We start from the raw sequence: 25,195 nt of genomic DNA, 5'->3' as shown, positions 1-25,195 counted from the left end.
CTTCCTTCCTTCCTTCCTTCCTTCCTTCCTTCCTTCCTTCCTTCCTTCCTTCCTTCCTTTAGCATATCACTGTCAAAACATCAGCCACTTCAGGTTTAACCCCTTCTAGGAGCTTGGTAGTTAGTGTTAGTTTGGGTGATGAATGGTAAAGACAGATGACAATGAGCATGAAACCCTGCAGAAATAAGGTAAGACCCTCACAAAACATTAGTAAATTATGGAGCTTACATTTATTTTGGAAATGGATTGTTATCCATCAGGGTAATTACAAAAATTTATTACTCAAACCAGGTGCTTTATTTTAGTTTCTTTCCTTTCAAATTGTCAGTCAATAGGGGTTGAACAAGAAAATAAAAGGCAAAAATGAACAAACTATATGAGGCAAAATAAACTGGGAGATAAGCTAGAAAATCGAGGCCATTGACAATAACAACAACAAATCAGAAACACTCTTAAAAGAGTCACCAGTAAAATATGTCTCTAAGGTCAAATGAAACATCCTGATGTTGATTCTCAATTTCCTTTTACATTTTATTTGAAGGATCTGCTCTTTATCCTTTTCATAAGTTAAATGTTTAAACTATTACCCCTATAGATGATTAAGGCTGCTAGTGTTTTTGAACTAAGGATCATGATTTTTTTTCCTTTGCTTTATTTGCTTCATTTGCTCCAACAATTCTTTATTTAGCTTGCTTTGTTTTTGTATGTCCCACCCAAACACTTAACTGGTTCAAGCACTTAACTGGTTTCCAAAGGCTCCTTGTATAAATAACATGATAAAAATTCATAGAACATTTTATTTTCCCAGATTAGGAGGTAATTGCGCTATTTCAGTTTGCAGAAAAGTATGACAAAAGAATTATTGAGATTAGTGAAAAAAAGATGATGGGGAATGATAACATCAGTTTTTTGGGGGGTGGGGGGAAATGGCTGTGACCTTTGACTTCTTTCTCTGACCATGGTCAGCTAATTCTGAGTGTGTTTTTCCCACTTGCCAGTGATGTGCCAGTGTTCTGCTGTTTAAATTCCCTAAGACTTGGTTTCTTTATCTATAAATCTGGATAAAAGTATTTAGCTCAGAGATGTGGAGAGGATTAAATTCGTAACATGTTCAATCCTTGTGTATAATAGGTGCCCGGCGTGCAATAATTTCCCTTTTCCTTTCATCATCAATAAGAATACAAAAATAGGGGTGCCTGGGTGGTTCAGTCGTTAAGCGCGGACTTCGGCTCAGGTCATGATCTCGCGGTCCGTGAGTTCGAGCCCCGCATCGGGCACTGTGCTGACAGCTCAGAGCCTGGAGCCTGTTTCCGATTCTGTGTCTCCCTCTCTCTCTGACCCTCCCCCGTTCATGCTCTGTCTCTCTCTGTCTCAAAAATAAATAAACGTTAAAAAAAATTAAAAAAAAAATACAAAAATAAACACAGGTTTATTTATATTAAATATCTCTATGTGGGTGAAATACAAAACTTGTTTAAATCGATTTGTACAGTGCCTGACATTCTGATATATGCTGTTCTTGCAACCCAGTCACAAACAAACATGCTTAATGAAATTAGCTTTGGAAATAAGGCTTTGAAACCAAAAGTATAAATTCTAGAGGGTAGAACTAACTTTTAATATTTTGTTAATATTCATATGTACATTCAATATGTTTATTGGTTGCACAGAGTGTATCTATTGACTTCCAGATTGTATATCCATATGAACGTTTTGGTTTGGAAGATATCTAAAGCATGGTTCAATGAAGGTATTTCAGGTTTTGTATTTTGTTCACTGCAAAGATTGAATTGTTAAATTATATCCTGTAGTAAGCTGAAAAACAGCCAACTCTCTTATCCAGTCACCAATAATATGGTGTTTCTGTGAAAATGAAACAAGGCTAGCCTATTTTTCTTAAAAATAAAACCCTCCAGGGCGCCTGGGTGGCTCAGTCAGCTAAGCATCTGGCTTTGGCTTATGATCGTGATCTTGCTGTTTATGAGTTCGAACCCCTCATTGGGCTGTCTGCTGTCAGTGCAGAGCCTGGTTCAGATCTTCTGTCTCTCTCTCTGTCTGCCCCTCCCGGTTTGCAATCTCTCTCTCTTAAAATAAATAAACATTAAAAGAATAATAATAAAACCCTCCATATATTCAATTGAAAGTCCTCCTTTTCAGTGGAGTTGCTTTGGAGGTCTAGACACTTCTTTCACCATACTGCTATCATTCTATTGTTTGATGAACACTTTTTCAAATTACTGTTGAAAATAATGTAAGGAATCATATTAAAGAAAAAGCTAGTCTTCTATTTTAGTCACTTTTTTTTTTTTTAAATTTTTTTTTCCAACGTTTTTTATTTATTTTTGGGACAGAGAGAGACAGAGCATGAACGGGGGAGGGGCAGAGAGAGAGGGAGACACAGAGTCGGAAACAGGCTCCAGGCTCCGAGCCATCAGCCCAGAGCCTGACGCGGGGCTCGAACTCACGGACCGCGAGATCGTGACCTGGCTGAAGTCGGACGCTTAACCGACTGCGCCACCCAGGCGCCCCTATTTTAGTCACTTTTTATTTAGGCTAAAGCAGTTTATTCAGTCAATTGCCATCTGCCTTATTGAGTGACTTGGTTTTTTCTGGAAATGAAACTTATACTGATGAGAAAAAGATTTTTTTTTTTTTTTTAACCATTGGGGACATTCAAAGTAATCCCCTCAGTGAGTGAAGGAAAGCAGTTCCTAACTGGAGTTCTAAAATCATTTTAAACAATAACAATATCCTTGGAATGTTGCTACCTATTTGAAGGGCACATATTTATTTTTGTGGATAAATTCAGGTATATTTGTGAAAATCCAGTGACCTGGCCTTGTCGTCATGTCTTTTGAATTAAAAAAATTTTTTAAGTATATTTATTTATTTTAAGGGGGGGGGGGGGTGAAGGGCAGAGAGAGAGAGAGAGAGAGAGAGAATCCCAAGTAGGCTCCACACTATCAGCTCAGAGCCTGATACAGGACTCGAACTCACAACATCATGACCTGAACTGAAATCAAGAGTCAGACACTTAAGCAATTGAGCCACCCAGGTGCCCAGGTAGTCATATCTTTTTATTTATTTATTTTTTTTAACTTTTTAAAAAAATGTTTATTCATTTTTGAGAGGAAGAGAGAAAGACAGAGGGACAGATCATGATTGGAGGAGGGACAGAGAGAGGGAGACACTGAACTCTAACCAGGCTCTAGCTCCATGCTATCAGCACAAAGCCTGACACAGGGCTTGAACCCATGAACCGCGAGATCACGACTTTAGCCAAAGTCAGATGCTTAACCGACTAAATATCTATGTTGTAACACAGGGATCATTTTAGGCGGACGGACCCCATAAAAAAAGAAATGATGTTATTTAAAAAGGAATTGTGAACTTTTAACCAGGGTTCAATCTGTTCAGTTACAAACCTCAGAAACTACTGAAAAGGAGAAAACTATCAAAGCTTTCATGCTCAGACTAGGCCTACATCTTCCTTTATCCTCACATGGTTTAGTGAGCTACTGAAGCTTGTGTATATGATTAAGTCTAAGCTAGACATCATGAAATAAGATTATAAAGACTATGTGGTCCATATTTTGAAATAGAAGCAGGAAAACAACATGAACTGATTTGAAGATGAATCTAGACTTTGATCTTGGCAAAAATATAAGTAGTAACAGGGTAGAAATCAGGACTAAAAATATTGGTAGCCTCTTTGTGTCTGGTTATTAATAAAAATAGGAGATGAGTAAAAAGGAAGAGCTGAGAAAGTAAAGATGCTGCTTAGGTACGTTGGTTAGGCCAAATAAAGCTGTGAAAGCTCGCAGCACATAAAATCTGTGACACAGGCTGAAACCCGCAAGTGGGGCCTCCGGGGCTTAGGGTTTTAGAACAACTCCTGCGGCCCAGGGCCTTCTGGCATGCCATTCTCAGACCCTTTAGACTGGGGGGTTGCCAAACGGCCCGTTTCCCATCAAACTTAGCAGACTCGTAGTCTGGGCTGGCCATCTGCACAGCACATTCCCAGTAAAGCTGTGTATCCTTTCAAATCACCCACATTGTAGAAATCAGTATCTCAGCAAACCTGGGATCCTTTGATAGTTCAGTAGCTGTGCTGTGTGAACTGTGAATGCAGTCTCTTTCACTCACATTTGATTTAAAATGTTCTTTTTTTTGGAAATGATTTTTGGAATTCAAGTGATGTCCATTTTTTTATATAAATGCTTTCTTTTTAAATAAAGCCCGTGAATAATTTACTTTTCAGCCAGAGATGTGCTTGCTTTTATTTTCATCAAGACCTCAAGTGTCAGTGGGCAAACATCCTTTTATCCCCCAGGGCTGTATGACCTTCTGACTCCCATGGTTTTGCCAGGTCACTGGCAGAGAAGGAAGGCCTCTCTGATGGGGGTGAAATGAGCCCTCTGAGGTGTCCTCACATTCTGCACACTGGCCTGATGCTAGCTTGTGTTTGGCTGCTTCAAACCTCCATGGAAAGAAAGAATAACATAATGTCTGGGGCAATGTCTGGGGGAGATGGGTCACAGATGAGTTCCCTAAACCTTGGTAAAATAATTAAATAGAAAGTTGATGTGTTTTTAAAGATACCTCAAAATGTTTATATCACAAAATATATTCTATTTTCCAATTTCACCTTCTAACATTCTTCCTTAGCTAAGTGAAGGAAAGCCTGCAGAAAGCCACATGGTGTATAATTCCATGTATATGAAATACCCAAGAATAGGCATAGAGACAGAGAGCAGATTAGTGGTTGCCTGGGGCTGGGGGGCTGGGGAGTAGGGAGTGACTATTTACTTATTGGGTATGGGGTTTACTTTTGGGGTGTTGCAAAAGTTCTGGAAATAGTGGTGATGGCTGTGCAACATTGGGAAGGTACTTAATCTCACTAAATTGTACATTTTAAGATGGTTAAAATGGTGGGGTGCCTGGGTGACTCAGTTAAGCATCTGACTTAGACTCAGGTCATGATCTCACGGTTTGTCAGTTGGAGCCCGTGTCAGGCTCTGTACTGACAGCTTAGAGCCTGGAGCCTGCTTCAGATTCTGTGTCTCCCTCTCTCTCTGCCCCTCCTCGGCCCATGCTGTTTTCCTTTCTCTCAAAAATAAATAAACATGAAAAAAATATTAAGATGGTTAAAATGGTAAATTTTATGCTATATGCATTTTACCACAATACAATAGGAATTTTTTTCTTCCTTAAGGAGAAGTTAAATGCAATAGACAGTATAATTGTTAAATCATTTGCACTCATCAATAGCTTAGTAGTAATTTTTAGGGCAATCAAGCAGTATCTTAGGAAGAATCTGATTATTGGACAAAACCAGAAAATTGTGATAAACAGGTAAAGCTAGAGTTAAACGTGTGAAGAAAAGACGAGAAAGCAGGTCAAGGTGGATTGACTTGGTGTGATGCTTAACTTTATGTGTCCACTTGACTGGGCCCCAAGATGCCCAGATATTTGGTTTAACATTATACCCAGGCATGTCTGTGAGGATGTTTATGAATGAGGTTAACATTTGAATCAGTAGACTGAGTAAACAGATTGTCCTCCATTTTTTGAGTGAGCCTCATCCAATCTGTCAAAGGCCGGAATAGCATAAAAAGGCTGAGTAAGAAAGAATTCTCTTTCTCTGCTTCTCTTTTAGGTGGGACATCAATCTTCTCTAGCCTTTGGACTTGGACTCAGAATGGAACTTACACGTTTGGTTCTCTTGGGTCTCCAACTTGCCAACAGTAGATCTTGGAACTTCTCAGCCTCCAAATAGCTAAAAACTTGGAAGATACTTTGACACTGGGTAATGGGAAGAGGCTGGAAGAGTTTTGAGGTGCATGCTAGAAATATGGACATTAGGGGCGATTCTGGGAAGTCTCAGACTAAAATGAGGAACATGTTATTAGAATATAGAGGGAAGGTGATCTTTGTCATCAAGTGGCAAAGGATTTGGCTGAACTGTGTTCTAGTGTTTGTGGAAGGTAGAACTTGTTGAGGGATGAAATTAGATATTTAACTGAGGAGATTTCTAAGTGAAGTGTTGAAGGAGTGGCTTGATTCCCACGACTGAAGAATGAGAGAACAGAGAGAGGAAAGAAGAGTAAAATGAGAGAAGAGATGGATGAATTGCAGAAGGAATTGTTACATAGAAAGGAACCAGACTCGGGAATTTGGATAATTCTCACTTGCCCATATTGCAAAAAACGATAAAGCATGTTCTAAAGAGAACACCAAGCTCATAAATGCACTATCACTCAATAAAGTTATGGGATTGTAGAAGAAACACTGCCAGTTTGAACTGAAGGGTCAGAGCTGGGACAAAATGAAGAAAGTCAGCCAGACTTCTTGGATTCTAGAAGACAAGACCATAGGCCTGTTTGGCTGTGAATGTGTGTTTTTGTTCAAAGAAAGAAAGGAATGACCCAGAAGGAGATCAAGAGATTGTGAGGACTGCCATGTTCACCAGTGGTCCTGAGACAGGCTGTCTCTACCTCAGTTTCAAAGGGTAAGGCTGCCTGTCTTGTGGACCAGGAAGATCCCACCCACGTCTCAGGAGTACAGCTGCCCTGTGGAACCTTAGGAGCCCCACCAAACCCCAAACACTGGGGGTACATTAGGGGTGCAATTCCTATCTAGTAAAGCCTTGGAAGTGCGGCTGCTGCCCCAGTTCTGAAGGCAGAGCATCAAAACAAAGAGGATTTCTCAAGTCTTAAGATCTGATGGAATTTGCCTTGCTAGGCTTTGGAGTTGCTTAGGACCCACCACCCTTTCCTTCTTTCTTCTTTCTTCTTCTTGGAATAGGAGTGTCTATTTTATGCCTGTCCCACCATTGTACTTAGGAAGCATATCACTTGTCTGGTTTCACAGGTTCACAGCTAGAAAGGAATTTTGTCTCAAGATGAATCATCTCTCAAGTTTTACCCATATCTGATTGAGATGTTTTTTTTTTTTGAGAGAGAGAGAGAGTACAAGTGAGGGAAGGGCAGAGGGAGAGGAAGGGACAGAATCCCAAGCAGGCTCCATTCTCAGCACGGAGCCCATTGCAGGGCTTGATCTCACAACCATGAGATCATGACCTGAGCTGAAATCAAGAGTTAGATGCTTAACTGATTGAGCCACCTAGGAGCCCCCAACTGGGATGATATTTATTTATGTATGTATGTGTGTATGTATGTATGTATGTATGTATGTTTATTTATTTTAGAGAGACAGAGTGCAAGCAGGGGAGGGACAGAGAGAGAGGAAGACACAGAATCTGAAGCTGGCTCCAGGCTCTGAGCTGTCAGCATAGAGCCTGATGCCGGGCTCAAACTCACGAACCATGATATCATGATCTGAGCTGAAGTCAGATGCTCACCTGACTGAGCCACGTAGGTGCCCTGATATAATATTTAAATGAGACTTTGGACCTTAGACTTTGGAGCTGATGCTAGAATGAGTTAAGACTTATGGGGCCATTGAGATGGAATGAATGTGTTTTGCATGTGAAAAGGACACGACTTTTGAGGGACTAGGGGTGGAATGTAATGCACTATATATTTGTGTGTCCCCTGATTCATATGTTGAAGCCTTAACCTCCAGTGTGATGGTATTTGGAGTTGTGGCCATTGAGAGGCATGTAGGTTAGATGAAGTCATAAGGGTGGGGAATTTATGATAAGATTAGTGCCTTTATAAAAAGGAGAAGGAGATCTCCTCTTTCTCTCTCTGATGAGCACAGTGGAAAGGCCATGTGAAGATGTAGCTCATGGCAGCTGTCTGAAACTCAAGGAGAGAGGGCTCTCACCATGTATTTACCCCGCTGGCACCTTGATTGTGGTTGCCAGCCTCCAGACTGTGACATTAAGTTCCTGTTAAGCCATCCAGTCTATGTATTTTGTTATGGCAGCTTGAGCTGACTGAGATACCTGGTTGCCTCAGTGGGGAAGGAACAGAATGAGAACGAAGGTAGGTATGAGATGGGAGCATGTTGAAGGCAAAACTACTATCTTGAGTCTCTTAAGAGCTAGTTGTGCCTTGGAGTATGGAGATTTTAGATTCAGGCAACCATGTGAGTTTATCAAGATGGCAGTCCCTCTTTCCAGTTCTCCTCATCATAAGTTGACCAGGCATGGGAGGGATGCCCTTGCAGAGAGTCTGGTGCTAGTCATTAAACATGGCAACTGAAGGATTACCTGTTCATATTATCTCCCAGGAGACCAAAAATCAATCAAGTGCATATGTATTTGAAATTCCTTGACAGAAAACAATCATGTTCTTAGATCCAAATTCTTGGGTTGTTAGTGTACCATAAAGTATTTGGAGTTACTGCAACTATGCATGTTTACTTCTACTGACGATTGCTCCATTTGTTCTTGATGCTGGAGAGTGAGGTGCGGGGAGAGAAAGATGATCACACGTTTGCATAGAGAAAAAAATTCCAACTACACATCTATTTTCCATAGACATACTTTCCAGCAAATGTTTAGGGTCGAATGTTGTATTTGTCTCTGGGAAATGCTATTGATTTGAACGAGTACCTCAAAGGGGAAGTTTCAGACATCACGTCACCATGTTTTGTTGAATTATAAACTAACAAGATAGCAGATCTGACAGAGATTTCCTTTTGTGAGCTCCCTGACAGTACAGGTGGCAGTTTGGCCCTTGTATTCTAGCTCTCCCTTATCTTTGCAGGCTTGCCCTCTCCTAATGCTCTCTGCCTCCCCCTCCTGACCCTCCACAGCCCCCTTACTGCAGCCATATCGAACGACTTACTCCCCATGCTCAAAACACTGGGGTCCTTTGAAGGGCCCATGCTTTGCACATGGATTTCCTTGGCCTAGAAGTTCTTCCTGCCTTTTTGTTTGGCACAATTCCTTCAACCTGCAAATACCCCATGACATTTTATGAGCCATAAGAAAGCTTAGAAATAACATCACACTGGCCAGAAGTTGCTATTAGAAACAAATCTTTGGAGAATCTAATTTGGCTTTCTTCCTGGATCTTTTCTTTAGATAGAAAAGATACCATTTCAGTTTTTAAGTGAACTTGGCAGAAAAACACACATGAAAGCATTTTGTAACAGCAGATTCCCTGAGGATGACTGACCTCAAGGACTCTTGGTCTATTGTGTGAAGCACAGGCAAAGAGTCAGGAACTTCTGAGTTCTGCTGCGCAGACCTGAGCAGTTGTCTATGTAAGCTACAGTGTGATCCTCAGGATGTGCATTTCCTGCCCCAGCTGGGGAAGCCTGAGTGTGATGTTGGCAAGGGAAACAGAGAAGAGAAAAGAACGCCCATCACTTGTGCTATTATTATCTACCCCTGGGTGAAACTGAGTAGTGAGATCAAAGTGCTTTGTTTGTTCAACTAGTTTATTTTTTAGTGAAGTGCTTGTTTGTTTTGTTTTGAGGTAGTTCTTTTGGAGGGATTAATGGCAAAGCAGAGTGGAAATTCCTTGTTTCTTCCATGTAATCCTATAATAACTACAAGTTTGTTATTGTCTTTTGGTTCCCATAAAGAGGTTTGTATTCGTGTGTGTGTGTGTGTGTGTGTGTGTGTGTGTGTGTGTGTGTGTGTTTATCGGGATGTGGGAAGACAGGAAGCTGAATATCGAGGAATCGAACCTTGGGAAATTAAGAGAAGGAAAATAGGCCCTGCTGTGGCAGAGAGGAAATAAAGGGAACCAAATACAGCAGGTCCTGGGGAAAAGGACAAAAAACTCACAAAAGATAGTGGGGAGAACACCTAAGGGCATGTAACATAGTCAATCATAAGAAGTCAGAGCTGAGTTGGATCTTGAAGAATATTGAATTCATCCTCTTTATCTCAAAGATGAAGGACTTGAAGTCCAGGGAAGCTGTGTGAATTAACTCACTGGTTAAGGTGAGAGCTAAGACCAGCATCTGGGTCTCCAGTCTCATGAAGTGCATGCCTGTGTGTGGTTGGTGAAGGTCAGAGAGAGAGAGTGCTCCAAGCCAAAGACAGGACAGTGATGTGATTTTCCTATTCATTATTGTTAAAGAATATTTCCAAGTGGCAAAATCCTGCCTCTGATACAAATATAAAATGAACATGCATCATGGATTTTATTTAACTTATTGGTTTATTTTTTTATTTTTAAAATGTTTATTTATGTTTGAGAGAGAGATAGAGACAGAGTGCCTAGAGGGGGAGGGGCAGAGAGAGAGAAGGAGAAACAGAATCCTAAGCAGGCTCCAGGCTCTGGGCTGTCAGCACAGAGCCCGACGTGGGGCTCGAACTCACCAACAGCTAGATCATGACCTGAGCTGAAGCTGGATGCTTAACTGACTGAACCACTCAGGCCCCCATAACTTAATAATTGTTAAGGGCACCAGTAAGATGTTACTGGTTGAAAAACTCTAAGGTACCATACACATATCGGCAGATAAAAAATAATGAAATGAATTGACAAATAAATATGATATGGCATAGATTTTCACTCATTAAGTACTGGGGGAACTTGATGAGAAGTTATAACTGGTTGAAAGGTGAATTCAAAGTACCACACAATTATATAAGAAAGTGGGAATGCATTCTTTCTGACACAACTGATTTGTATTTGTATGGAGAAGAATCTTTGGTATTATTTCCAGCTTTCTACAAATTACTGAGTTGTAAAATAGCTCAAAAATGATAAAAGGCAGAGATAGCTGGGAAGAGTACATTAAAGAGGACACTCAAGGGGCACCTGGGTGGTTCGGTCAATTAAGTGTCAGACCCTTGATTTTGGCTCAGGTCATGATCTCACAATTCGTGAGCTCTGTGGTGATGGTGCAGAACCTGCTTGGGATTCTCTTCTCCCTCTCTCTTTTTGCCCCTCCCTGCTCATGCTCTCTCTCTCTATCTCTCTCTCTCTCTCTCAAGATAAACAAAGGAACAAACATTTTAAAGAGTACACTCAATAATCTTTTTTTTTTCCATTCCAAAGTCTTGCAACAGTTTTTCCCAACAAGAATACATCATTGGAACTAAGGGAGATGTTCCCTCACCTCTTTTGTCTTGCAACATCATTAGCAGCGATAAAACCAGGCTGAGAAAAGGGGAGGCATCAAGCAATACAACCAAGGTCCTGCTGTAGGCACCTCTGGTCAGAGTGCTACTCCTGCCACTGCCTCTGCTGGACACTGCTGCTTGTCTAGATTTGCTAGACACCCCATCTGGCTGTGTAACCCTGCCTTTTTGGACTACACCCTCAAGGTTCAAAGTCTGGGTGTAGGCATCAAGTTGACCCAGGCCCCATGCTCTCCCTCCAACTGCTGTGGGCTAGGGAGAAGGAACTGTCTGGACATTTGGTTTCATTATGGCAAGCCAAGATTCACACATTGGGGATTTCCCTCCAAGTAGGAAGGATATGTGATATGTTGGGTAGTAAAAAAAAAAGGCAAATATTTACTGAAAATACTATGCTAGGGATACACAAAACAATTGGAGAATATTGAAGATTTTTCTGGAGAAACAATGTAATAAAGTGGAAAGAGTCAAAGCTTTTCACCCAGGTGGATATACCTAGGTCTATGCCAGCCTCCATCATCTACTAGCTAAGTTGTGGGAAAGTTACAAACCACTCTGAGCCCCAGTTATCTCACTTAGACACTATTACTAACATGTCACTATTACTATCATTATTTTTACGACCTTCTCTTCTACTGCGTTTGCCTTGCTAAAAACTCAGCCCCAGCCCCACTGATTTTCTTGCTGTTCTTTGAACACGCAAACATCCATCTGCTTTAGGCCATTTGCACTTACTGATTCCAATGCCTGAAAAATGTCCCCCATATGACTTGTTCCCTCACTTCCTTCATTCAGCTCTATTATCAAATGTTACCTTGGTTTTGGTAATGTCTTCTCTGACAACCCTACCAAAAATTATGATCCCTTCCAGTTGTACTGCCTCTGTCTCCTCCCTGCTTTATTTTTCTCCATAACATTTGTTACTTGTCTATCTTCCTTCTCTAAACTGTAAGATCCATAAGAGCAGGAAATCAAGTCTATTTTTACAAAGCTGTATCCCTAGCACCCTGAATAATATCTGGCACATAAAAAGTTCTCGATAATATCTGTTGGATAAATAATTGATTGCCAAGTGTCTGGAGTACAGTAGGCACCAAATAAATGCTAGTTATTGCTATTTTTTTTTTATCAGACTCTTCTTTCTCTTCCCATTTTCTGGCCAATCACTTCTAGCCTAACTTATTTTCCCAGAGAACTTCTGATCTAGTAATAAAATTTTACCAGTCCAGGAACTTAATCTCCATATTTCTCAGACGATCAACATAAGACAACTGGAATAGTACAATATTCATTTTAGCAATGACTTTTGGGAGTTCATGTTTATTCTACTCCTTTTTTCTTTAATGTATATGAACTATGGTGATGGCACCAAATGATTTATGTTGACATCTGGGCAAAAGCTCATAAAATTTCCTTGAATGTGCATTTTGAGATACCTGAGAAACACAACATCTGAACATTAGGAAAGGTACTGTATTAGGATTCTTCAGGGGATTAGAACCAATAAGGTATTCATTTATTCATTGATTAGTTTATTTATTATTGGAAATTGACTCACATGATCATAAAGACTGGAAAGTCCTAAGATTTGCAGGATAAACTGACAAGCTAGAGACTCAGGAAAGCCAATAGTTTAGTTCTAGTGTGAGTCTATATGCCAGAGAACCAGCAGATTCATTGGTATGGTTCTAATCTGAAGGCTAGCATATTGGAGACACAGGAAAGCTGATATTTCATTTTGAGTTCAAAGGCAGGAAAAAAAATTGATATCTCAGTTTGAACTGTCAGGAAGGAATTCTTCTCTTACTTGGGTGAAGGTTAGTATTTCGTTTTATTGAGATCTTCAACTAATTAGATGGGGCCCACCCACACTAGGGAGGATAATCTGCTTCTTTCAAGTATGTCAATTTAAATGTTAATCTCACCTAAAACTCTCTCACTGAAATACCCAGAATAATGTTTAACCAAATAGCTGGGCACCCTGTGGCCCAGTCAAGCTGACATATAAAATTAACCATAGTTACTCTATCTTTTGTATATGTCATTAATTCTTTAATGTCATTGTATAGTGTTATAAAGAAACAGTGGGCAACAACAATATCTTGAGTAAAAACAGGTGTAGGTCAGCAACCTTGTATAGGTCAATCCCATTTAGTGTTTGTGTGAGCCTCTTAATGTTGAACTTGGCATAGAGAGACCATGAGCAAAATACAAGTAAGATTGCAGTAAGTTCCATGGGGGCCTGCATTCTAATCATTAACTAGGGAACCGATCTTTAGCAATTTATTTAACTTTTTGGAATTTGCTTTCCTCTTCTGAAAATGAGGGGGTTGGACTAGATGATTTTTAAAAAATCACGTTCAGCTCCAGGATCTTGGGTTTTAACGAAAGAATGTAAGGGAGGCCCTGTGTGTTAGCTACCAGCATTGTGCATACGGGCACATCTTTGGAGTTATGTACACAGTGTCATCTATGTTTGCAATTGAACGACAAAAATAATTTGGCTTGGCTTTTATTTGTTCTCTGTTGGCTAAAAATAAACAAAGTTTATTCTGGGAAACATCGTATCTTCATGAATTTCCTCATTTCAAGCCTCTTCTTGCCCAGGGTACCCTGCCCTCATACATATTCGAAAATGGCTTCCCATCTTACCTGATTACACTTTTATTAAAACATATTTATGCTGCAATATTACTTCAGCCACACTTTCGGAAATGAACCTCGTTATTTCTATTTCCGAAGTGAAAGGCAGCCCTGGTTAAAAGAATTGGCAAACTGGTGAGAAAATGAGCCTCTGCAGGCCCCAGAAATTACATTTTATTTAACTCACTGGATCATGAAGACTTGAATACCAATTTTGCTTTGCAGAGTGAGAAGAAGGAAGGTCAGAAGGACTGGGGCATAGCTTTGCCTCTTCTTATCCCTACCCCACAGTGAGGATGGGGGTGAGGAGCTCCCTCACACGATTACAAGTGGGAGAGCCATCTGGAGGGCAGGAAATAGGACATGTGTCTGGGGCATGTGACCCTCTCCCTTCCTCTCTTACCCAACTCTGTCCTCTGCTGCCTCTCCCCAAGGTCCTCACATATATTTTGACACAATTGTACTCCTTTTGAGTTTCAGATGGTAACTTTTCTAAGTGTCTTTTTTTAAAAGAGTGTCTTTTTAGAGATCCATGGTTCTATATATACATTTTAAAAGTTTATTTATTTATTCATTCTGAGAGAGAGAGAGAAGGGCAGAGAGAGAGAGGAGAGAGAGAATCCCACGCAGGCTCCGCGCTGTGCTGTTTGTGCAGAGCCCAATGCAGGGCCCTAACCCATGAGTAGTGAGATCATGACCTGAGCCAAAATCAAGAGTTGGACCTTAACTGACTGAACCACCCAGGTGCCCCAGATCTTCTATATTTTTTGAACTGTTGCTGTATGGTTGGATCGTTGGAACATATTCCTTTTATCAGGGAAGTTAATTTTGTCCCTTATATAGAAAGTCACTATTGCTAAATCCCCTAAAAGGGAGTCTGCTTGCTAAAAGGAGTCAGAGTTCAAAAGAAAAGTATTGAATTTATTGGAATGTTTAAAAATCAGCTGAAAAGTTTACACAGCAAGTTGACATTGCTTATCTCTGGTATTTTAATTTTCATCTGCACTTCTCTTTATCCCCTCTATAATAAGCAGAGGTTATTTTTGTAAACAGGAGAAAATAATATTAAAAACTTATAAAACAATCCATTTTATTTTAAGGGAATACACATCACAATGAAAACTTTGTGGAAAAAAATCAAGAACGAGTTTGCACTTGAGAAGATATTGCACATCCATTTTCACAGAGCTGCTGCCCCAGAATTGAGAAATTTTGACCCCTTGAATAAAGCTTATCTTACCTCAGCGTTGAATAAGAGATTTTCTTATCATAGATTATGAACTTTATTACTTTTTTCTTGCTTTACATAGTTCTTAGAAATTGAATATTTTATTAAGTAAGTGGGATGTAGTTTGCAAATTATTTTCCTTACTAGGAAAGACCCAATTTCCTTAAATAATAAAGTAATTACCAGGAAAAATCAGAATAGCTCTGTGACAGAATATACTGTGACATAATTTTCCTTACTTTGGCTCATTTTTAAGGGAATTGTCTAGGTGCCCAGGATTTTCAGTGATTTCAGAAGTTATTGTATACCAAATTTCTGATGATAGTAAGAACAACAGTGACATATGATTACAACAGCAGTAACATGTGCTAAGTGTTTTATAGTTTACAGGACACTTGTATGCATATTCTCAAATGATCCACAATATCATTATATCCAGATAAGGAATCTGATTTTGAATGGTCAAGAGGTCAACCCAGTGTCAGCAATCCATGACGTACTAAAAAAAGATTGTGCACTTTAGAATTAGACAGACTTGGATTCAAAACCAAGGACAGTCATTTGCTAACTGGCAACAGCCCATTTATCCACTCCAACCCATTTTCTTTCTGTTTCCTAAGGGCATCTTAAGATAATGAATATAAAGTGCCTACGAGAGTACCAGGCACATAGTAGGTTCTCGGTAAATGTTCATTCTCTTCTCTCCCTCTTTTTATTGCATCCTGGGTTCAGGGCATCGTCTGGGAAATGGTAACTACAACCTTCCTCTCCATACCCCAGGAATGGTAGCCTCTGATGCGCAGCGCCCTAGCCAAAGTGGTGGAGGTGAGATAACGAATAATCCTCATTCAGAGAGCTGCCAGCGGGAACTGTAAAAGGAGGGGTTTATGAAGGTGTGTTTCTTCATCCAGGCCCTGTGAGGACTGAGGAAAGGAGAACTTTTGAAATCAAAGAGAGGAGTTTTCAATCTGGGTGCTGAGTATGCGGATGGGAAAAAAATTGCATTTTTATTTTGCACTTCCAACTGATAATTAGCATTTCCTTCAATTATGAATAAAGGCAACACCTCATAGTAGTGTTAGCTGTACCTATGGCCTTATCACCAATAGAAATCCCAGATATTTTCACATCATATTACAGTTATTGAAAGATCTCCCAAGATATCATCTATACTTATCACCCCTTTGACATTATGACAGTTGTTTGACCTGCCACTAGATTTTATTATTTAATGTGTTAGTACAAAAGACATATATTGCCCTATCACAAAATAAAAAAAAATACTCTGATAACTGTATTTTTTTGGGGGGGGGAATGGAGTGACAACTGTATTTTAATGTAATGGGTATTCTTATAATTCTATGTATTTTATTTTATTATTTATTTTTTGTTTTTTGGTTTTTTTTGAATGCAGAGTTGATACCTAAACTGTAATTCTATCTCCAGTACTGTTTACTGTCATATGTATGATGGGTATATGTGGGTGCATACATACACACAGGCATGTGTATTGTAGCTTTTCTATTTTTCCCAGGAATATATATATATATATATATATATATATATATATATAATTTTTTTTTCTTTAGAGAGAGAGAGAGAGAGAGAGAGAGATGGGGGAGGGGCAGAGAGAGAGGGAGAAAGAGAATCCTAAGCAGGTTCCACACGGAGCCTGACAGGGCCTCAGTCGGGGCTCCATCTCTGAGATCATGACCTAAGCCAAGACCAAGAGTCAGATGCTTACCCAACTGAGCCACCCAGACACCTCATTTCCGGGGAACATATTCTATGCATTTGAAAGAATTCATTAAGAGTATTATTCACTAGACTTCCAGAGAGGTCCATGACTCAAAAAGATGAAAAGCCCCTGCTATGGTTTGAATGTTTGTGTGACCCCAAATTTATATGTTGAAGCCCTAACCCCCATATGATGGTATTTGGAGGTGAAGCCTGTGGGAGGTATTTAGGTTTAGATGAGGCCTTGAGGGTGGAGCCACTATGATGAAATGAGTGTCTTTATAAGAAGAGCAAAACAGCCTCATCTCTCTCTCTCTGCCAGGTGAGGATACAGCAAAAGGTGACCATGTGCAAGCTGGGAAGAAACTCTCACCCAGACACTGAGTCTGTGAGCACCTTGATCTCAGACCTCCCAGCCTCTAGAGCTGTGAGAAATAGCTGTCTGTTGTTTTAGTCACCCAGCCTGTGGTATTTTGTCGTAGTAGTAGCCCAAGCTGATCAAGCCCCTCTACAAGAAGAGTGTTGCACTGAGAAGTATTCAAAGAGGTGGAATTGGTGGCACAGTGCTCATTGAACAAAATATCATTTATTCAGGTCTCTTTGCAAAATTGTAATACTGCTTAGCAACCTTTTGATATCAGAATTGTCCCCAACTACCACTTTCCCCTATATCAGAGTCAGTTAGTTTTAAGACATGAGAATTAATAGGTTAAACCACTACACTATTTAAGAAGACACAACAAAGTGCTTTCTTGGGAGTATGACTTTAGCAAAAGCTAACTGATCCATTGACTCACATGCCTTGGCTTATTGACAGATAATTCCCCGCTTTGGTGAAGACTCTAAAGACACATAAAATGGCTTAGTGTCTCACTTCCAAAAAAAAAAAAAAAACAAAAACAAAAACAAACGTTCCATGTGTTTGTGAGGAAGGACGGCTCTTTCTTTAAATGTCAATTTATTTATTTTTTTCTCCACATATAAACAGTTCTCTTTGGAGAGATCAAAAGATATAAATTATTATTGATTTATTTATATTGAATGCTTTTATTTGGCCTTGTATGTATGCTCAGTGCTCACAGAAGGTATTAGATTAATGAGTGTGGAGACTAAAGTCTTCTGTTTATCCACTTATTTGGGAAACAGAAGATCTCAAAGTCATTCAGTATAAACTTGCCTGCACTTTGTAGCTCATTGCCTCAAACTTGACCCAGGAAACTCTAGAGCTTTATCCATTAGTCCATCATAGGGCCATAAAATACTACCTACCACTCTAAATCATTATAGAAGGACGTCCTTTCTTCTTCTTCTCTTTACCCTTTCCCCCTCTCCTCTGGTATTACCAAGAGGCCATAGATTGTTATTTTTGTGTTTTTCCTCTCCTTTTTGCAACCAAATACATCAGGTGGCCATAACTATCTCTCCTCCAGCCCTTTTTAAATTTACCTTGTTCTTCTCCCTCTCTATCTCTTTTTAAATGTTTATTTATTTTTGAGGGAGAGAGACAGAGAGAGAGAGAGCAGGGGAAGGGCAGAGAGAGGGGGAGACACAGAATCTGAAGCAGGCTCCAGGCTCTGAGCTGTCAGCACCAGAGCTCAATGTGGGGGTCAAACCCACGAACCAAGAGATCGTGACCTGAACCAAAGTCGGACGCTTAACCAACAGAGTCAGCCATGTGCCCCTACCTTGTTCTTCTCTTTACCTCTTCTCTTAGCCCCTATGTACTTATTTTACTGTTAGCAGTACTTATCACTTGCTTCCTGAACTAAACAGAGAAATGTAAAAGTGGACTTCCAATAGTATTCTGTGAAGCTCCTTTCCTCATGATCTGATCCAGGAGCAGGAGACCCTGGTCCTGTAAGCTCCACTTCTTTCAGAACAGCTTTAATCCGTTATATTTATCTGAACACACTTAGTGTTTCATTTGAACAAAGGGTTATTTGGATAAAGGAGTTTAGAAGCCACTGAACTAGAGAATGTTCTTGGCATGGTTACCACTGTACTTTAGCTCTGGCACATGCAAGGAGAAGACTTTGATGGTCCAGTTGTCCAATGATGCAAAACATGATAAATGTGTAATAATTTCTACTCTCTTGGCCCCTGAAGCCACATATCCATGTGGCCAAAAGAACAGAGCTATTTGGTTAGTTATTTGTCTTTGGAGACTGCCCTGTCTTGAAGAGTGTTCCTCCCTGCCCCCCCCCCACCCCAAATCCATGTCCACCAGGAACCTCAGAGTATTACCTTATTTGGAAATAATGTTTTTGCAGTTGTAATCAAGTAAAAATGAAACCATGCTGGATTAGATTGGGCCTTAATCCAATAGCTGTTGTTCTTATAAGCAGAGGGAAATTTGGACTCAGATACATAGACACACAAAGGGAAGACAACATATGAAGACAGAGGCAGAGAATGAAGTGATATATCTACAAACCAATGAATGCCAGGTATTGGCAACCACCAGAAGCTAGGAGAAAGGCATGGGACGATTTTTCCTAAGAGACTTCAGAAGGAAACAACCTTACCAACATCTTGATTTTGGACTTGTGGAATCTAGATAAATGTTTGCAGTTTTAAGCCACCCAGTTTGTGGTGTTTTGTTACAGCAGCCATAGGAAAGAAATACAGAGCCTTTAACAATTTCTTCTTAGTTCCTTGTTCCTCTCCATGATACCCCACCATTCCCTCCATGCAGTCCCTCCCCAGCCCTCTATTATGATCTCTTCTAGGTTGTTCAAGCTTTGGATGGGCTCTGTCAGTTTCCTCCCCAAGGGATCTTGCATATGAGGTCTCATTTCTATCAAGTGAAGGTCATTTCCAGCATCCCCAAGCTGTTGGAGGTCCATTGTTTAGTCACAAAGGCCTTTTCTGGTATCTTTCTGGAAGTGCCTGCTAGAAGTGAACACTTACCTCTACCCTTTTATTAGACTTGCTCTGGTAGTGAAAAGCCCTGAATAAGAGGCCAGGGGATTGAGTATGAAGAAATGTGTGCTTTTAAGACATTTCTTAGGTTCTATAGAAGTATTAAGAGCAAGAAGAATTAACATCCTTGGGAACAACCCTCAACTAATAAAGGAGTGGGAGCTGGCATATAAATATGCCAGTTTCCTGTTCTTTGGGAGAATAATCCTGAAGTGCATTTACATGATTCCTGCAAGAATCCACAAAGAGATTGAGCCCTAATTGCCCACCACTTAAAAATTTACCCTTAATTAACTTTCCCTCCTTTGCTTTCTCTCTCCTATTCCTTTACTCTGCTTCCTGAGACCATTTCCGAAGTAGACTTGCACTCAAGTCTGTATCTAAGACAGGGAGTACAAAGGTGGTTCTAGAAAATAGACATTCAGGCTGGAATTGTTTATTAGGAACCAATCACTTAACAACCAGATGACAACAAAGCCTTATTGTTGGTGATAGTAACATTGCAATAATTAAGAGTCTCTGAGAAAGTCTTTGCTAGGCCAATGAGGAACCCAGGGCAAAGATTACCCATCAGAGGAGTCCCATAATGGACAGGAAAGGATAAGCTTCTAGAATGCTACTATAGTAGGCGTGCCTGGGTGGCTCAGTCAGTTAAGCGTCCGACTTCGGCTGAGGTCATGATCTCATGGTTTGTAGTTGGACCCCCACATCGGTCTCTGTGCTGACAGCTCAGAGCCTGGAGCCTGCCTCAGATTCTGTCTCCCTCTCTCTCTGCCCCTCCCCTGCTCATGCTCTGTCTCTCTTCCTCTCACTCTCTCCTTCAGAAATAAACGTTAAAAAAAATTTTTTTTAGAATGGTACTATAGCAGAAATTGAATGCCTGACAATGGAGGTATCAAATAACTATGTGATTGAAACTGCCTATCAGGAACTTTGTCATGAGTTGGAGCCCCCAAATCATAACGTTGGAAAGAAAGCTGCAGTATTATATGATAATATAGTACATCTGGGAACTAATCAGAGGGCATAAAGTTACAATGTTAACTAGCCCTGCCTTCCATGTTACCTACTTCTCTTGCAACCATACCTTTCCCTCAGCTCACCCCATAGCTTCTGGAGGAATTCTCTATGACCAACCAAAAACAGGAGAAAACCATTCAGCCTGGTTCATGGATGGGTTGGCTCAATATGTTGGTGATATCTGAAAATGGGCTTCTGGGACTATTGTCCCTCCTTGGAGTATACCCTATAGGGCAGTAATGAGATGAAATCCTCCCAGATCTCCCAGATCTTTCAGCAGTACACTTCTGTTATTTTTGTATGACAGAAATGGTCTGAGTATTGGCAAATGTCTTGGCTTGTTGGTCAGGGGCCTGAACAGAACAAGATTGGAAGACTGAAGTAAAAGATCTGGGAAAAGAGTGAGGCAGATAGAACTATGAGTGTGGGCACAAAAAATCTTTGTGCTCTCCAGTATCTGCTAGGAAGCATCCACGGCAGAGGAATCACTTGACAATAGAATGGACAAATGCATCTGGGGGATGTTAGCCAACCTCTGTCAATGCTTGTGCAATAGGCCCAAGAACGGAGTAGCCATATGTTTCAATGATCTACTGCAATGTAACAGACCATAACAAAAATTTAAGGGTTTAAAACAACAATGCTTCTTTTGTGTTGTTTTGTTTTAAAATTTTTCATGATTCTGTGGATTGCATAGGTAGTTCTTCTGCATTACTTGATTCTTTTTATTCTCTTGCTTGCTTGCCTGCTTGATTTTTTGCATTACTTGATTCTAACTGAGCTAGGACTATTGGCTAGGGAGTTTGGAGCTCCTCCATAATGCCCCTCTACTTATTAGCTTGGGCTTCTTCATAGCATAATGGTCTCAGAGTAGTCAGACTGTTTACATGGTAGCTGGGTTCTAAGAGGTAGCATTCCAAGAGCACGAAAACAGAAGCTACTGGCTTCTTGCAACTGGTAAGTCATCCCAAAACTTAGTGGCTCAAAACAAAAATGGTTTATTATTTCTTACCATCCTCTGGGTCAGGAATTTGGGCCAGGCTGGGATTAGATGTTTTGCTCCACATGGGGTTAGTCACTCATTTAGCTGTGCTCAGCAACGGGCTGGTCTGGTTTTGTAGGTCCAAGAAGCCTTTCTTTACTCATATGCTTGGCACCTCAGTGCTTCAGTGCTTCTCTATGTGGCCTTTATTTTAGTTCAGACTCAGGCTCATCATTCATTTTGTTTAGCCCACGCTTTTTTGTTTTCTTTTGTTTTACAGCAGAATATGGGTTTATTTTCCCTTCCCACAGTGCTTCTGCCCTTATGAGTGTCTCATGACCTACTATACCTGACTTACTGACATAGATCCTCTATAACCTTACCTTGGACCAAGTGACCTGTTTTGGGGGCAAAGGATGTATGACCATGGATGGGCTCATGACCACAAGATCCATGAATACTACAATATACCATATCACTTGGAAAGTGATATAGTATAGAAAGTGATATAGTATAGAAAGTGAATAGCTTGATAAAATGTTGGAATGTCCTATTAAAGGCTCAGATACAATTCGAGCAAGAGACAACACCCTGTGGGCTTAGGGCTGTGTCCTCCAACTTTGAGATGCACAAAATCAGGTTCTTCAGAGGGTCCCCAGCAGTACCACACCCCAGTTACCTATAGCTCAAAATAGACCATCTGTTGCTTTTTTTCCCTTCTCTCTCTTAATCTTCCATCTCCTTTACTGTTTCCTAGAGTCACCTTTCAAATAAGCTACCTGCCTGAATCTGTGTCCCAGGCTCTGTTTTAGACGGATGCCATACTCAGACATTTCTTAGGATATACTACTTTTTCCTATTATTGAAAAAAAAAAACCCTGGAAATTCACATCTTTAGCATATAACTTGCTTCTCAGATTATTTTTGGGGTAGATTTCCGGAATTGGATTTGTTGGATCAAAATGTGTGGGTTGCCTTTAAGGCTCTTGTTCTGTCCATTGAAAATAGTGTATCGACTTGTATTATTTCTAGAAAAAATATGATATTATTATGTCTCACTTTCCTGGTCAATTTTCATTTCTGTAAGTTGCAAGAAAACAAGCAAATTTGTTTCACAAGTCATGAACTGGTGGACATGAGTGACTTTTAGTAAAGTGCACTTCTCCTTAACTGATGGAGTATATAGCAGAAATATTTAGACACACAAAAGAAAATACGCAGGAAAAACTATGTTCATGTAAAAGGAGGTCTTAGGATGCTGAACACTTTCTGATAAGTCATTTAAATAAAATTGCAGTAGGTTTTAGAGGCAAGTGAAAATCTCTTCTTACTCAAGGGCTTTACCAGGTAATGAAGTATCAGTTAAACCTTCCGTCTTTTGATGGGGGTGGAGTTTGTAAAGATGGGCATATAGTAAGTAAAAAATAATAAGCTAAAATCAGAAAATTCCTCTCCACCCATCAGATTTATAGCATCATTCATCTCTCTGTATATAAACCATATCTTTTGGATGAAAAAAACTGGACTTTAAATAGTTGACTTTTTTGGTAAAGTGACGTTCCTTTATATAATGGGAAACTCCCACCAACTTTGAAAACTGACAACTAAATTGATATCAAAGGTTATTTTTTAAATGAATTCATATAGGAAATAATGTGAATTTTTTTTATTTTTTAAGCTTTTTAAAAAAATGTTTATTTATTTGAGAGAGAGAGAGAGAGAGAGAGAGAGAGAGTGCAGGCAGGGGAGGGGCAGAGAGAGAGGGAGACACAGAATCTGAAGCAGGTTCCAGGCTCTGAGCTATTAGCACAGAGCCCGCGGGGCTCGAACCCCCAAATCGTGAGATCATGACTTGAGCCAAAGTATGACTTGAGCCGAAGATCATGACTTGAGCCAAGCTTAACTGACTGAGGCACCCAGGTGCCCCAATAGTGTGAAATTTTTAAAGGATAAGTACAAAAGTGCCCCCATAAATGTATTATTTTAGTATTTCTTTTTTTTTTTTTTTTTAATTTTTTTTTTTTAAATTTTTTTTTTCAACGTTTTTTTATTTATTTTTGGGACAGAGAGAGACATAGCATGAACGGGGGAGGGGCAGAGAGAGAGGGAGACACAGAATCGGAAACAGGCTCCAGGCTCGGAGCCATCAGCCCAGAGCCTGACGCGGGGCTCGAACTCACGGACCGAGAGATCGTGACCTGGCTGAAGTCGGAGGCTTAACCGACTGCGCCACCCAGGCGCCCCATTATTTTAGTATTTCTAAACTTGAGCTCTGGGTCTACTGGTTAATACTTAAGCTCTGGCACTATTAAAGTTAATAAATTATAGAGAACTGGATGGTTTTAAAATCAGTTTACCACCCGTATATTTGTGGTTATTTGTCACTAAAAGAAACCAGGTTTTGGTTTTTGTATTTATTTATTTATGTATTTATTTTCTAAATTAATTAATTAATTATTTTTAATTTACATCCATTATTTTAACATATAATGCAATAATGTTTTCAGGAGTAGACTTCAGTGATTCATCCCCTATGTATAACACCCAGTGCTCATCCCAACAAGTGTCTTGTAGTTATTTTTTGTAATGTTTATTTATTTTTAAGGGAGAGGGTGCAAGCAGGGGAGGGATGGAGAGAGAGGGGGACAGAGGATCTGGACTCTGCACTGAGAACAGAAAGCCCGATGTGAGGCCTGGACTCATGAACTGTAAGATCATGATCTGAGCTGAAGTTGGACGCTCAACTGACTGAGCTACCCAGGTGCTTTAACCAGGTTTTGTTTTAAATGGACATCTACTTCCTCTTCTTCTCAAAGTTCCAAAAAAAATAAAAAATCTGCTTTATAAGAGAATAAAACTAAAAAATCACTGGAAAGAAAGGAAAAGTATCATCAGCAAACCAGAAGATTTGGGGAATTCCTGACCATAGAAAGCAAAAGGTGTTGAACTGATGGAAAAAGCTGAACAGTAGAAAAACAAAACAATGGTAATGGCAAGGAGTTTAAGGGTATTTATTGGTAGAACTTAGAGAAATGCCCAATGGCAAGTCAGAGGCATCTTCATAGGCATGTAACCTGTATGGTGGCATAATTCCCCCATGCTTAGAAGTGACCTCCACTTGGTTTAATGGTCTGTCATTGTCGGGAAATTCTTAGTAATTTTTAAACAAGGGACCCTGAATTTTCATTTTGCACCAAGGCCTACAAATCATATACTGGGTCCTACTTGCTAGTACTATTTTTCCATGCCCTAAATTGGGCTGTGGGAGCAGTTGCTTTACCCTTAGGCCCAAGTTAATAACTGCTTTCATCCAACAAGAGGCTTGCATGAGGCTCCAGGAGAGAGATTACTGAGAAAAAAGTAGCATAGAATTTAAGATAACTCTAGACATCTAAAACAAAACAAAATGAGGAAGAAGAGGAAGGGAAAGTGAGGAGAGGTAGAGGAGAAAGTTTTCAGGGGTAAAATACACTAAACAGTCATAATTTGATATTTGGAAGAGTTCTTGGCTAATCACCCATGTTGGTTGCCTGGAAACACAACTCTGTCCACCTCTCTACTGTCAGTTTTCAAAGGAGAGACCACAGGAGAAGTGGGCCTACACAAATAGAGAGAAAATCTGTTTCAGTTCCTGGTGTTAACCTGT

At 40.0% G+C, this 25,195-nt stretch overlaps 1 long non-coding RNA gene across 3 annotated transcripts in view; it reads left to right on the top strand.

Annotated features, from left to right (window-relative positions):
* Nucleotides 1–25,195, top strand: part of LOC125923740 (uncharacterized) — a 97,892-nt gene that overhangs the window by 33,685 nt on the left and 39,012 nt on the right. The window contains exons 3-4 of one of the 3 annotated variants that reach the window (XR_007458149.1): nucleotides 5,660–5,839; nucleotides 14,761–14,885. The exons of 1 other annotated variant lie outside the window; for it this stretch is intronic. This is a non-coding gene — a long non-coding RNA (uncharacterized LOC125923740). Of the gene's footprint in view, nucleotides 1–5,659; nucleotides 6,821–14,760; nucleotides 14,886–25,195 lie in introns of those variants that run through there. One more of the 3 variants, XR_007458147.1, reaches the window with a different exon arrangement.

Source organism: Panthera uncia, chromosome B1, assembly GCF_023721935.1.
Source record: "Panthera uncia isolate 11264 chromosome B1, Puncia_PCG_1.0, whole genome shotgun sequence".
Lineage (NCBI taxonomy): Eukaryota > Metazoa > Chordata > Mammalia > Carnivora > Felidae > Panthera > Panthera uncia.
Note: the sequence above shows the minus strand (reverse complement) of the source record. Positions and strands in the feature narration are given on the sequence as shown.